Genomic DNA, 11656 nt, shown 5'->3' on the forward strand with positions numbered 1-11656 from the left:
TTCCACCACCATTTGCCAAGTAAGGCTTTATTGAATTCCTGAAGATTAAGAATGCCCCAGCCACCCATGCTTCTGGGGCGACAAATTCTGTTCCAAGCAATTAATCTTATCCCCTTAGATCCCAGGTCCGGACCCTTTCAAAGAAAGTCTCTCCTGATTTTGTCAATATCATGTATGACCCAGGTAGGAAGTTTGAAAACTGACATCCAATAAACTGGGATGGAAGATAACACAGAGTTGATAAGAGTTAAGCGACCCCCCAAAGAGAGGTAAATTGCTTTCCATGGAGTGAGTCGAGTACGAACAGAATCAATCAACATCGCCCAGTCAGCTCTTCTAGGGCATCTGCCAGAGAGGGGTACCCCTAGGTAAGTGATGGGGAGACAATCTCTATTGCAATTAAGAATTCTTGCGGAGGAGGAATTCGGTTGAAAACCGAAAAAGGTGGAGTAAAGGCAGCTTTTTGAGAAGTTGATTGAGAGACCGGAGCAGCCTTCAAAGAGGTAAAGAATTAATTTAATAATTTTAAGATCTTCATGTCCACCCCCCGAGAAAATGATAAGATCATCAGCATATTGTAGATGGCAAATGCTATTAGATTGGTCAAGTTGTACCCCAATCAGAGCTTTGGAATGAATTGCGTGAAAGAACATAGCACTAAGGGTATCAGCCGCTAAGGCAAAGAGAAGTGGAGAGAGAGTATCACCTTGCCTTAGGCCTCTTTTGCAGCGAATGTAACCCTGAGTAGTACCATTAATGAGGATTTGAGTTTTGGCAGATTTGAGAATTGTGTGTATCCATGAAATCCAACGATTTCCAAAACCTCTAGCTTCTAGAATCTCAAGTAGAAAATTCCAGTCCAAGGAGTCAAAAGCTTTAGCGAAATCAACTTTAAGAGCGTAGCCAAGAATTTTCCTCTTTTGAAGATTGAAAATCACTTCCTGAGCAGCAATAATATTATCAGCGATACATCTACCCTTAATGAATCCGGATTGAGAATTATCCACTAGTAAGCCAACCTTTTGGCTTAATCTAGAGGCAAGAATTTTTGGAGATGATTTTTGCAAGTGGAGTTGATAAAGGGTCGATGGGTCCGAATTCGAAACCTCGATTGAGGGATTTGGTTTTTGGCTATAAGGGCAATGTGAAAGATTTGGATATAAAGATTTGGATATAAAGATTTGGAAGAATTAATTAATATTGGTTATAAATATATAATTAGGGAAAAGAAAGACAATGTGATAAAGAAATAATATTGTAGGGGGGGTTTTGTATGAGTGATGATGGAATGGAAGGAGGTAACTTGGATTTGTATTTTTTTTCTTTTTTCTTTTTTTAAATTTATGTTTGATTTGATATATAGAGATTGATGCATGTGTGGGATAGGCTTATGCATTATTAATTTGAGGAGTAATATTATTTTTTAAATTAACTTTTGGAATAGAGTTTACATAATGAATGATAATAATTATAATCAATTTTTCCTTTTAAGAAGTATAAGATCACATTCGGATGACAATTCATTTGGGAAGTCTAGTATGTAACATTAGTATTACTTTATGTGGGATAGGCTTTATCCAACGTTTAATATATATTAGTATTACTTTCATGTGGGGATAGCTAGGTTTTAAATATCCACCATTTAATATTAGCATTACTTTCTTGCATGTGTGGGATAGGTTTTCATCCATGCTTAAAAAAGTGATTGGTGTTTGAAATTTTAATTTTAATTTTAATGTTAGCACAAGATTGATCCGCCACCTTGTCAATTAGAAAAGATCTCGGATATCAGAGATCTTTTCAAACACCAATCACTACAACAAAAAACGCAATTTGCGACACATTTTTGCGACACAAAAATAAAAAATGTGTCGCAGATCACAATTTGCAACATGATCTGCGACACAATAAAATGTGTCGCATTTCAGATGTCGCAAATATTTGCGACACTTTTGAAGACTGTGTCGCAGAATTTGCGACATAAAATGAAAACGTTGCAAATTTCATTGCAATTCATGGATCTTCTGAAACAATATTTGCCATTCAATTTGCAACTATATGCGACAAATTATTGCGACACAATTTTTGTGTCGCAATAAATGTTGCAACTATTTGAGACTTTTTGCAACATTCTTTGCGCCTTATTTTAATTGTCGCAAAATTTTATGCGTCGTAAATTGTGTTGCAAATATTGAGTCTTTTTGCAACAAATTTTGTAACTTATTTTGTTTGTCACAACACTTTTTGTGTCGCAAATTGTGTTGTAAATATATGCGATGTTTTGCAACAAAATTTAAGACACATTTCGATTGTTGCAAATTGTGTCGCAAATTGTGTTGCATCTTTGGTGAGATATTATGCGACACAATTTTATTGTCGCAAATTATGTCACAAATTAATTATTCATAACCATGATTATTTACAATAATTTTTTAACTATTTTCACAAATCTGTTTTAAATCCTAATTTACAATTCTGAACAATAAATTTTATAATATTTTTCATAATAAACATTCCGATCAATAAATATGTAGAATGACAATGCAATACAAAATATAATAGTTCAAACATCTAATACAACAAACAAATACAAAATGTAATTGTCCAAGTATCTAATGTAATAATCCAAAACACCACATTCATTTTGTTGCAATATTATCGACAAGCTGAGGTTGTTCAACATCCTCTGAAGTGTGAGGGGCATGGGAAGCAAACTCTCCAGACCTAGCAGGAGCGTGAGAAGTACGAGGAGTTGTCTCAAAGTTTTCCTGAATACCTCGAGATTCTAATAGAGAAAGGATGTATTGGTTCTGCTGCTTCTGCTCCTCATATGCTTTCCCTAAAAATTCCATCTTATGTGTGTGTAAATAGTTAGGTACTAGAAAAATTTTAAATGTATATATCAAGAAAAAAATGAAAAACTTACTAGTCTATCTCTATGTTCAATCATAGAGATGGTGCCACCATGATAAATTGTTGTAGGTCCCTCAGTTTTCGACTGCCGGCTCTTTTTATTCTTCTCACAGTATTTTCTATATTTTGCATCATTCCAAATCAATAGCAACTGCTCCCAGACATTGTACCTAATACCACTATGCACATATAAAAACAATCAAACAACATCAAGAAATTTTCTGAATAATTAACAACAAACTCAAGCTTATATTAAAAGTTGTAAGTTGAGTTTTTCTATAAATGAATAAATAAACATTTGCTGTAAACTTATGCCACCAATCCATTGCACAATATTCATAGAACAAGATAGTTCCATGTTTTGTATTCTAATATTTGAATAAATTCCATCATCATCCATGATACTGATAATCCATCCATTATTAGTGATTCCAGGGAGTTGTAAGAAAGCCATGTAGTCCATGAGAGTTTCTACTTACACAAATATTTTTCATGATCAGCTTTCTTTTGCTTGTAATATATCATTTTACATGAATACCAAACATCAACAAGAAAACCAGACTTTCTCATCACAAAAAATCAGAGAACTCTCAAACTTATGTACACATGACATTGTTTATAGATTTCATTAACATATCATCATAGACACCATCCAGTTACCAGTATATATGTATATGGCCCCAAACAGTTGTTCCAGAACTTACCAGGTTTTCAAATGTCAATGAGGTAGTGTGTGGCTACTGGCGTCAACAAAGCTTTCCTCATGTCCATGAGTTGTGCTACAGGTAATGTGATGCAGCTGAATTACATAGAGATTGCATGGATAAAATTGGTAAAAAGAAATGTTTGGTTGGTCAATGGATCACCTGAGATAGCTTAACGCTGACATTCTGTAGAGACATGTGAAAACCAAGTGGTGTAATCCAATGGAGTAGAAGAAAAAGCACGGCAAATTCTGAAACTTGTGTAAGGAATGGATCTTTAGAAACTCCAGAGTTAGCGCATTTAACAGAATACATGTACAATTGAAATATCTTGGAGCTGTGACAATCATCTCTGCCACATAAAATACAATCCCCCTAAAATGAAGTCAAAGCATTCATATAAGTGAAGAAAATAGCAAAAGACTTAAGTACCACAACAACAAGATTTGGAACAATGCAAATGTGCATCTCGCTAAAGCACATTAACTTTATATAAAATCATCATGAACTTAAAAGTTCCTAGTATTGGAAATTTCAGAAGCATATTGTACAAAAGATTACATTGCATAAGCGGAGGACACGAGAGATACAACAGGCTATGACGAGTTAACCGAGGCAGAGTGGAGTTCCGAGCATCATGAATAGGGCAAAAAAATAGTAAAAAGGCCTATGACAAGTGAGAACATCTACTAGCTCTACCCGGTTTTTAAGCTGGTCGGGTGGGAAGATTATCACTCGAGGATTTTTAAGGTCATTCACATAAAGCTAGATCATGAAGTCTTTAAAGCATTTCGATCCCGAAAAAAATTTTTCCATGGCTATGGCAAGAACAGTGTCCCACGAGTTGAGTGACAAAAATAAATTCAATATTGAGTGAAGAAGGAAGTTTTTATTTAACACCATCTACATGTACAATCATATGTAAGCTAGACATTAGAAAAGACTACCAATCATTGCAGACAATCCGCCAGAGGTGAAAACTGAACAACCATCACATGTAATCTACAATCAATTTGTTGCATATGTGTATTTAATTATTGAATCCAACTAAGGAATCACAAACGACAAAGCTTTTTTCTATCCTCTAGATGAAGTGCACTTGTCTTCTCCCAATCAACTTAGCTGGAACACAATGGTTTCTTCAACTTCAAATGCCGTACAGGACAAATGTTGCTTTCTTGCTTGTTGATGTGACATGCATGCATAACAATCCAATTTCAACCGGCTATGTTTGTTTTCACAAGTTTTACCTTGAGAATAAGTAGGATATTCACAATAATAATAACAATAAACTATGCTTGCAAATCTTCAAAGATCCTAATTATCAGGGATAATGCACTATCTTCAATGTGTGACATTGATGGACATTGAGGTAATGTAGACCTTTTACAAGACAAAACAAATGCAAAGCTTATAATTAATTAATACTATAACTATCACACAAAATGGGTCACCTAATTGCCTTGGCAGTTTATATCATAAACTTAAATCATAAGCTCTTATCCAGAAATAACAAGTGGGTCACATAAAGCAAAAGAATAACAGCACCAACTCCCACTAACACATTCCTCACCTCTCATGTGTCGCCTGACCTGGATATCTCATGATCTGACACCAATATCAACAAAATCATCTGCAGAAACAAACCAATTGAAAAGTTCAAAGAAAACAAAACAAAACACTTGCTGTTCTCACATTAGTGTGGACCCAATGTATGCAAAGGAGGCATTCATTTAAGTTAAAGCAACCATATCCATACAAGAACTGAGCCATTATTCTTCATAAGTGAATAGCCGAGTCCTGCATGCATTGCCAAGGATCTTTGGTAGACAGGCTGGGTCAAGATCCCACCTCTTTCCTTTAGAAGACTGTCTTAGTACAAACCATAGAAATGCAACCATTGCGGCAAGAAGCAATCCGCAGCCAAGTACCACTAACATATCAAGCAAAAAACATAAAGAAAAACTTAATAAAAAAACAAAACAAGATGACAATTTAGAATATGCAAATGTTTGGAACCTAAATCAAATCACTCATCCTCAACAGTCCAGTGCATATAAAAGCATGAAAACAAATCCTGCAGTGCACTTAAGATAAAGATCATAAAAGTAAACAGAGGCAAAGCAAGTATCCTACATATTTCAAGAAAGAGAGCATTATGTTAAAGACTAAAAATTTATACAGCGAGGAATAGTAACTATTTTTCACGCTATGCTCTCCTTGCAACCATCTCTCCCATCAACTTTTTGGAGGTCGTAAATTCAAGATCGAGTAAAAGTTTGTCTTCCCCATTTCAAAAAGAATTCTTAACAATCTATTCTTTATAAACTAGATTACAGAAATGTAAATCTGCACAAAGGCTTTGAGGGAATTATTCCAAACATCAAAGACTTGAAAAGTACAGATAAAAGGTAATACAAGGCACCAAGAGAGGTATCTCTCAGAAAGACATGATGAAGCATAGAGCACATGGAAATTGTCTAATATACAACAAGATTGACACAGTAGTGACCAAAGGAAAAAGTGCAGGGATTGATACAAATGTATCAGTGAAGGTTTGTGTCCATGCTTGAGCAGAAGTTTGATACAAATGGACTGAAGTTTGTTTCTTGCTGACTTGCCATTATTAAATGCATGAACCACTATAAATTTCTTAATCCTTCATTTAAGATAATACCTCACTTTATGCATAGGATTGATGCAATTACTGTAAACAGTTTCATGATCTTTTCATATAAGCATTCACACTTTTGTCCTACAACTTATTTTGATGAAAACCCAATGGACAGTAACTTACAACATGTGTTGTATACAGATAAGACCGGTTTTTGTATACAGATATTGATTATCACTTACAACATGTGTATCTTTCAGTGAACCCATGTTTATCTCCTCCAAGGAGAAAAACACCACCACTCAATTCCTCAACTAAGCATTCTCATACTATTTTTCCAACATTCATTTATTCACATTTTTGTATTCATTTATAAACCATTTATCATTCCATGAAGCAGTCAACCATCGGTTTCACGCCATTAACCAAAAAGAGAGAGAGAATATCATCCGCTACAACAAAAGCAATTCCCTTTTCCAATCCACATCTGTAAGAGTTACAATTTCAACTAAAAATCATAGTTTCCTCAAATTTAATGATAAAATGGAAAACCAAAATATTTTCAAGAAAACAATGACAGAATAAAAATCTAAAACTAATCATCAAAAAAATAAAAAAAATAAAGGAAAAACAGAGTGCACCTCTAAATCCAAAAACTTTGCATGAAGATAGATGTAAAAGATAAAGATCCCACGCAAACATAACATCAAAGAAGAAGTCTACTTACATTTGGAGCAGCCAGTGCCGTGTTTGAATCCATCTCCAACCATCCCGGCATTGCAGCTACAGCGAACCGCACCAGGAACCGCAGTAGCATTGACCACCGTCGCCCCCACGGAGAAAACCTCTCCGTCCGAATAACCTCTTGGCACCGCCCACTCAACCTCAATCCTGCGCTGCGCCGGTGGTCCCCTGCCAACAACCCAGCTCGAAAACCCTCGACACCCAAACTCCGAGAAAACCCCAAATCCATCCCCAGTCTTCCAAACACTCCCATCGAACAAGGGATAGCAACACCCAAAAGCTAGTCCCATTCCGCTCGCTGACCGCCACCATTGATCTCCTCGCAACCCGTCTTGCAGACGGATGAATCCTCGCGATCGTGAGGGCGTGAGGACATTGTTGGCGGTGATCGCGAAGAAGGAGCTCCGAGAGAAGACCGCGGACGCATCAAGATCGGAATACCAGCGATCGCAAGAAGAGGAAGATGAATTCGAGGAGTAATCAAGGAGAAAGAGTACCGAAGGTCGAAATCGATGACGCGGAGGAGGCGGAGGAGAGGGAGAGGAAAAGGCGAGGTGGAGTTAGGAGGTAGGAAAGGAGGAAGGCATCGATGGGAGGGACGCAGAGGCGTTAAGGTGGAAAGGGGAGGGGATCTGGAGGTCGGCGTAGAGGTTGGAGCAAGGAGAGGAGAGGGGCATTGAGAAGAAAAGGAAGAGATGGAGGAGAAGAGACGCCATTGGAGAAGGAGGAGAAGGCCCTTGATGGAGAGGAGAAGATGAGGATTTGAAGAGAAGGAGAGGGGCGGAGTGCAGGAGCACATGGGAGTGAGGGAAGGGGGGAGAAGACGAGGCCTAGATGCGCTCGAACGAGACTAGGGAATGTCGACAAACTTAAATTTTTTATAATTTCAGGGGCTTTTTTAAATAATTTTCTTTTTGCCAACACTGGGTTCAAATCCTTCCGATAGCAAAGTGGTGATAATAGGTCCCTATCATGAGCTTCGGTTTGTAACTTGTGCCTCGTGTCCTTATATGAGAGTGTAGGATTTGATATTTACTTTCTGGTTTTTTACACGCCCATAACTCTTGTGGCTTATTCACTTTGTTAAAAAAATATATATACACCACTATAAATATAGTGGAATGTTATGAAAATAATGAATATACAGATTCATGATCGAATTTTGGGGTAAATAATACTATATAATATTGTGTATAGGATGTATGGCAAAAGAATTTATTAACTCCATAGTTGTATGGCAAAAGAATTTATTAACTCCATTTGATTTCTGAAATATCTTTTGAATATGCATATGACAATACTCTAATCGTCACATTTGATGTTTGACCGACAAAGTAAATAAATTTTTAGGGGTTATTAAGTGACTGATGCTATATGCATCAGCATGTTTTATGACAACCACATTACTTTTTTTAATTCTTTTTTTAATTAGTTTTTTGTGTTTTAATAAGGTGTTTGTATTTTTATATTTATCCTTGTAGTATATAAAAATTTCATATAATGTGCAAACACATCCAATATATAATTATCGGTCAAGAACTAACATTTCAATTCGGTCTACGAACTTGTATTTATGAATTAAATGAGAAAACAAAGGAGTTTATTTATTTATTTATTTTTCCGTTAAATTCATATATATATATATATATATCCGGATTAATTTTTTACATATGAAAATTTTTATTCTACATGGTATTTGGTTTTATTGAAAATATACACTAAACGAATTTTCAGATATATAGAGATAAAACTGAAAATGTTATTTTAAACAAATCTCTTAAAATTATGTAAAATATTAATTAAATAATAATTAACCTTTAATTACATTAAATCCAATAGGAAGAGTTACATTTTTTTTTTTTGAGAGAAAGAGCTCGATGAGCTAATTTATTAAAAATAAAACAGAGTTACAAAGCGTTCAAACATTACAAACCAGCCCAAGACTAAACAAGAAAGAAAAACCAATTACAACAAGAAAAAGGAAAAGGAAATCAGAAGGTAAAACCGTGGTCCAACAAAAGCTTCATGATCCAGCGGGGAAGATCACGACCAGATAAGAAGAGGTTTAAGTTGTGAAGATTCGAACCAGCAACAGAGAGTGCAAAAGCTGGAGCATTCCAGCGGCCGGGGATCTCGACAAAGGAAGGATCACCCGCCAACAGAAGAAGATGGTTGACATCCGAAACTGGATGGGAGTAGCGCCAGGTCATCGGACTACTGACAGAATTCAGAAGATGGGGAAGAGCCCGACTACAATGCAGAATACGACGAACACTCAGCTGCCGATCCAGGACTGTTCTAAGAGCGGTATCCAAAGCTCTGATCTCTGAATCCAACTGCGACTCCGCTACGAACTTGCAGTTCCCTGCACATGAAATGGAATAAGTCGGGGTTTGAAACAAAAACCCAAATGGCCAACCTTGTTTGAGCAATTCCAATTGTGGGCATAGAAGAGGAAACATTCATCTAAGTTTGAAAAATTGTTGAGGATAAGGCGCCGACCAACACCAGAGGCATTCTCCTGCCAAAACGCCTTCACATGGGCTTCTGCTTTCCGAACAATACTGGTAAAATTTGGACTAGAACTTTTAAAAATGGCCTCACACCTGGACTTCCAAATGAACCACAGAATAGCAGCAATAAAAGAAACAGAGTGCAAAGAAAGATTATAGTCAGTGATCCAAGCACCAGAAGAAATATTATCAGGGAAAGACAAGTTTCTTCCCAATGCCTGAGAAGCCAAATTCCAAACCAGCTGGGCTTTGCAACAATCAATAAATAAGTGCTCAATAGATTCCAAATCAAGACTACATACGCTGCATAGAGATCTAGGACCAAGGTTAATGCTGTTAAGATAATCAGTAGTAGAAATTCTACCATGAAGAAGCATCCAAACAAAATGCTTGACGCGCGGAGCAACACGAAGTCGCCAAAGCTTATGCCAACCCTCCCAAATCAGAAAAGAGTTTGAATTTTGATTAAGATGGTTATAAATCGCAGAAGACATATTCAGATTAGCAGAATTTGGATGCCAAACCCAATAATTGTTCCCCCCGCAATCAATAGAGCAAATGTTAGACACAGAAGAACCCAGGTAGTCACCAAAGATATCACAAAGATAAAGACTATTCCACTGCCCATCAGTAACAATATCAATCAATCTAATATCCAGAAAATCAACATTGACATTCAAGAAAGTGGGTTTAAAGGCTAAAGGAACATCAAAAAGCCAAGGATCCAGCATAAATGATGTTTGCAACGGATTGACAGTTTTAATCCACAAGTTAGGCTTCAGAACAGTTGCAGTAAGACAAATGCCTCTGAAGACCCAAGAGCACTTAGAAGGAATGGGATCATTCCAAAAATTGAGACAACCATACTTTTGGCGAGCAATGTCGACCCAAAACACATTCTCAGCGTTCAGGTACTTGAAGACATTCTTAGCCATAAGAGAGTGTTTAGCAAGAAGAAGGTTTCGATGCCCTAGGCCCCCCTTAGATTTATTATTCGTAACACAACTCCAAGCAACAGAATGGATGCCCTTTCCATTGCCCCCTTTAAACCAAAAGAAGTCCCTGACAACTTTAGTGATTTCCTGAAGAACAGAGTCCGGAACAGGATAGGCTGACAGATAATAGGTAGGAATCGATAGAATAGAAGAATTAATGAGAATAGATTTGGCAGCTGAAGAAAGCTTAAGAGTTTTCCACCTAGCACACAGGCTCTTAATCTTATCAATCATAGGCGAAAACGATTGGACACTAAGCTTTTTAGGTGAAATGAGAATTCCCAAATAGAGCAGGGGAAAAGTTGAAAGGGGAAGGTCCAAAATGGAACAAATACTAGAGGCAACTCTACTATTGAACCAGGAGGGAAGAAAAACTTAGGATTTGGAAAGGTTAGCACACTGGCCAGTCAGCCTAGAATAAACAGCAAGACACACAATAATATTACGAGCTACAGACCGGGTGGCTCGGGTGATCAGGATGAGATCATCGGCAAATAAAAGATGATTGAAATTTGACCTGAGGTTACAATCAAAACCGGGAATCATATTCATACTAAGGGCTCTGTTCATAATAGAGGAGAAATTCTGGGCAACTAAGATAAACAGGTACGGAGAAATAGGGTCGCCTTGACGGACCCCCCTAGAAGAAGAAAACCAAGGGGAAGGAACACCATTCACTAAAATAGAAAAAGAACTAGAAACAAGGCAAGCTCTAATCCAGGAGATCCATTTAGCCGGGAACTTCATTTTGGTCAAGGTTGCAAGAATTGCACTCCAGCTAAGGGAATCATAAGCCTTCTCAATGTCAAGTTTGATAAGCATCCTAGGGGGGCTAGTGCGATCAAATTCAAGAGAATGGGCAACTTCTTGCACAGCAATCACATTATCAAAAGCTCCTCGATCCGAAACAAACCCAGCTTGCTCTCGACCCACAAGCGTAGGGAGAACAGGCTTAAGTCTATTGGAAAGAATCTTGGAGATGATCTTATAACATACATTACAAAGCGAAATGGGACGAAAATCCGAAACCAAACACGGATTGGCTTTCTTAGGAATAAGCAAAATAAAAGTCCTACCCCAAGAAGAGGGGAGATGAGAATTAGAGAAGAAAGATTTAATAGCGGAAGTCAATAAATCCCCAAGATCAGGCCAGAAGAAACGATAAAATTCTAC

General features: G+C 37.1%; 1 pseudogene; it reads right to left on the reverse strand.

The window, feature by feature from the left end:
* Positions 1-5389: 5389 nt before the first annotated feature.
* Positions 5390-7774, reverse strand: LOC120279178 (annotated as a pseudogene).
* Between the last annotated feature and the right edge of the window lie 3882 nt (positions 7775-11656).

Source organism: Dioscorea cayenensis, chromosome 16 (assembly GCF_009730915.1).
Source record: "Dioscorea cayenensis subsp. rotundata cultivar TDr96_F1 chromosome 16, TDr96_F1_v2_PseudoChromosome.rev07_lg8_w22 25.fasta, whole genome shotgun sequence".
Classification (NCBI taxonomy): Eukaryota; Viridiplantae; Streptophyta; class Magnoliopsida; order Dioscoreales; family Dioscoreaceae; genus Dioscorea; species Dioscorea cayenensis.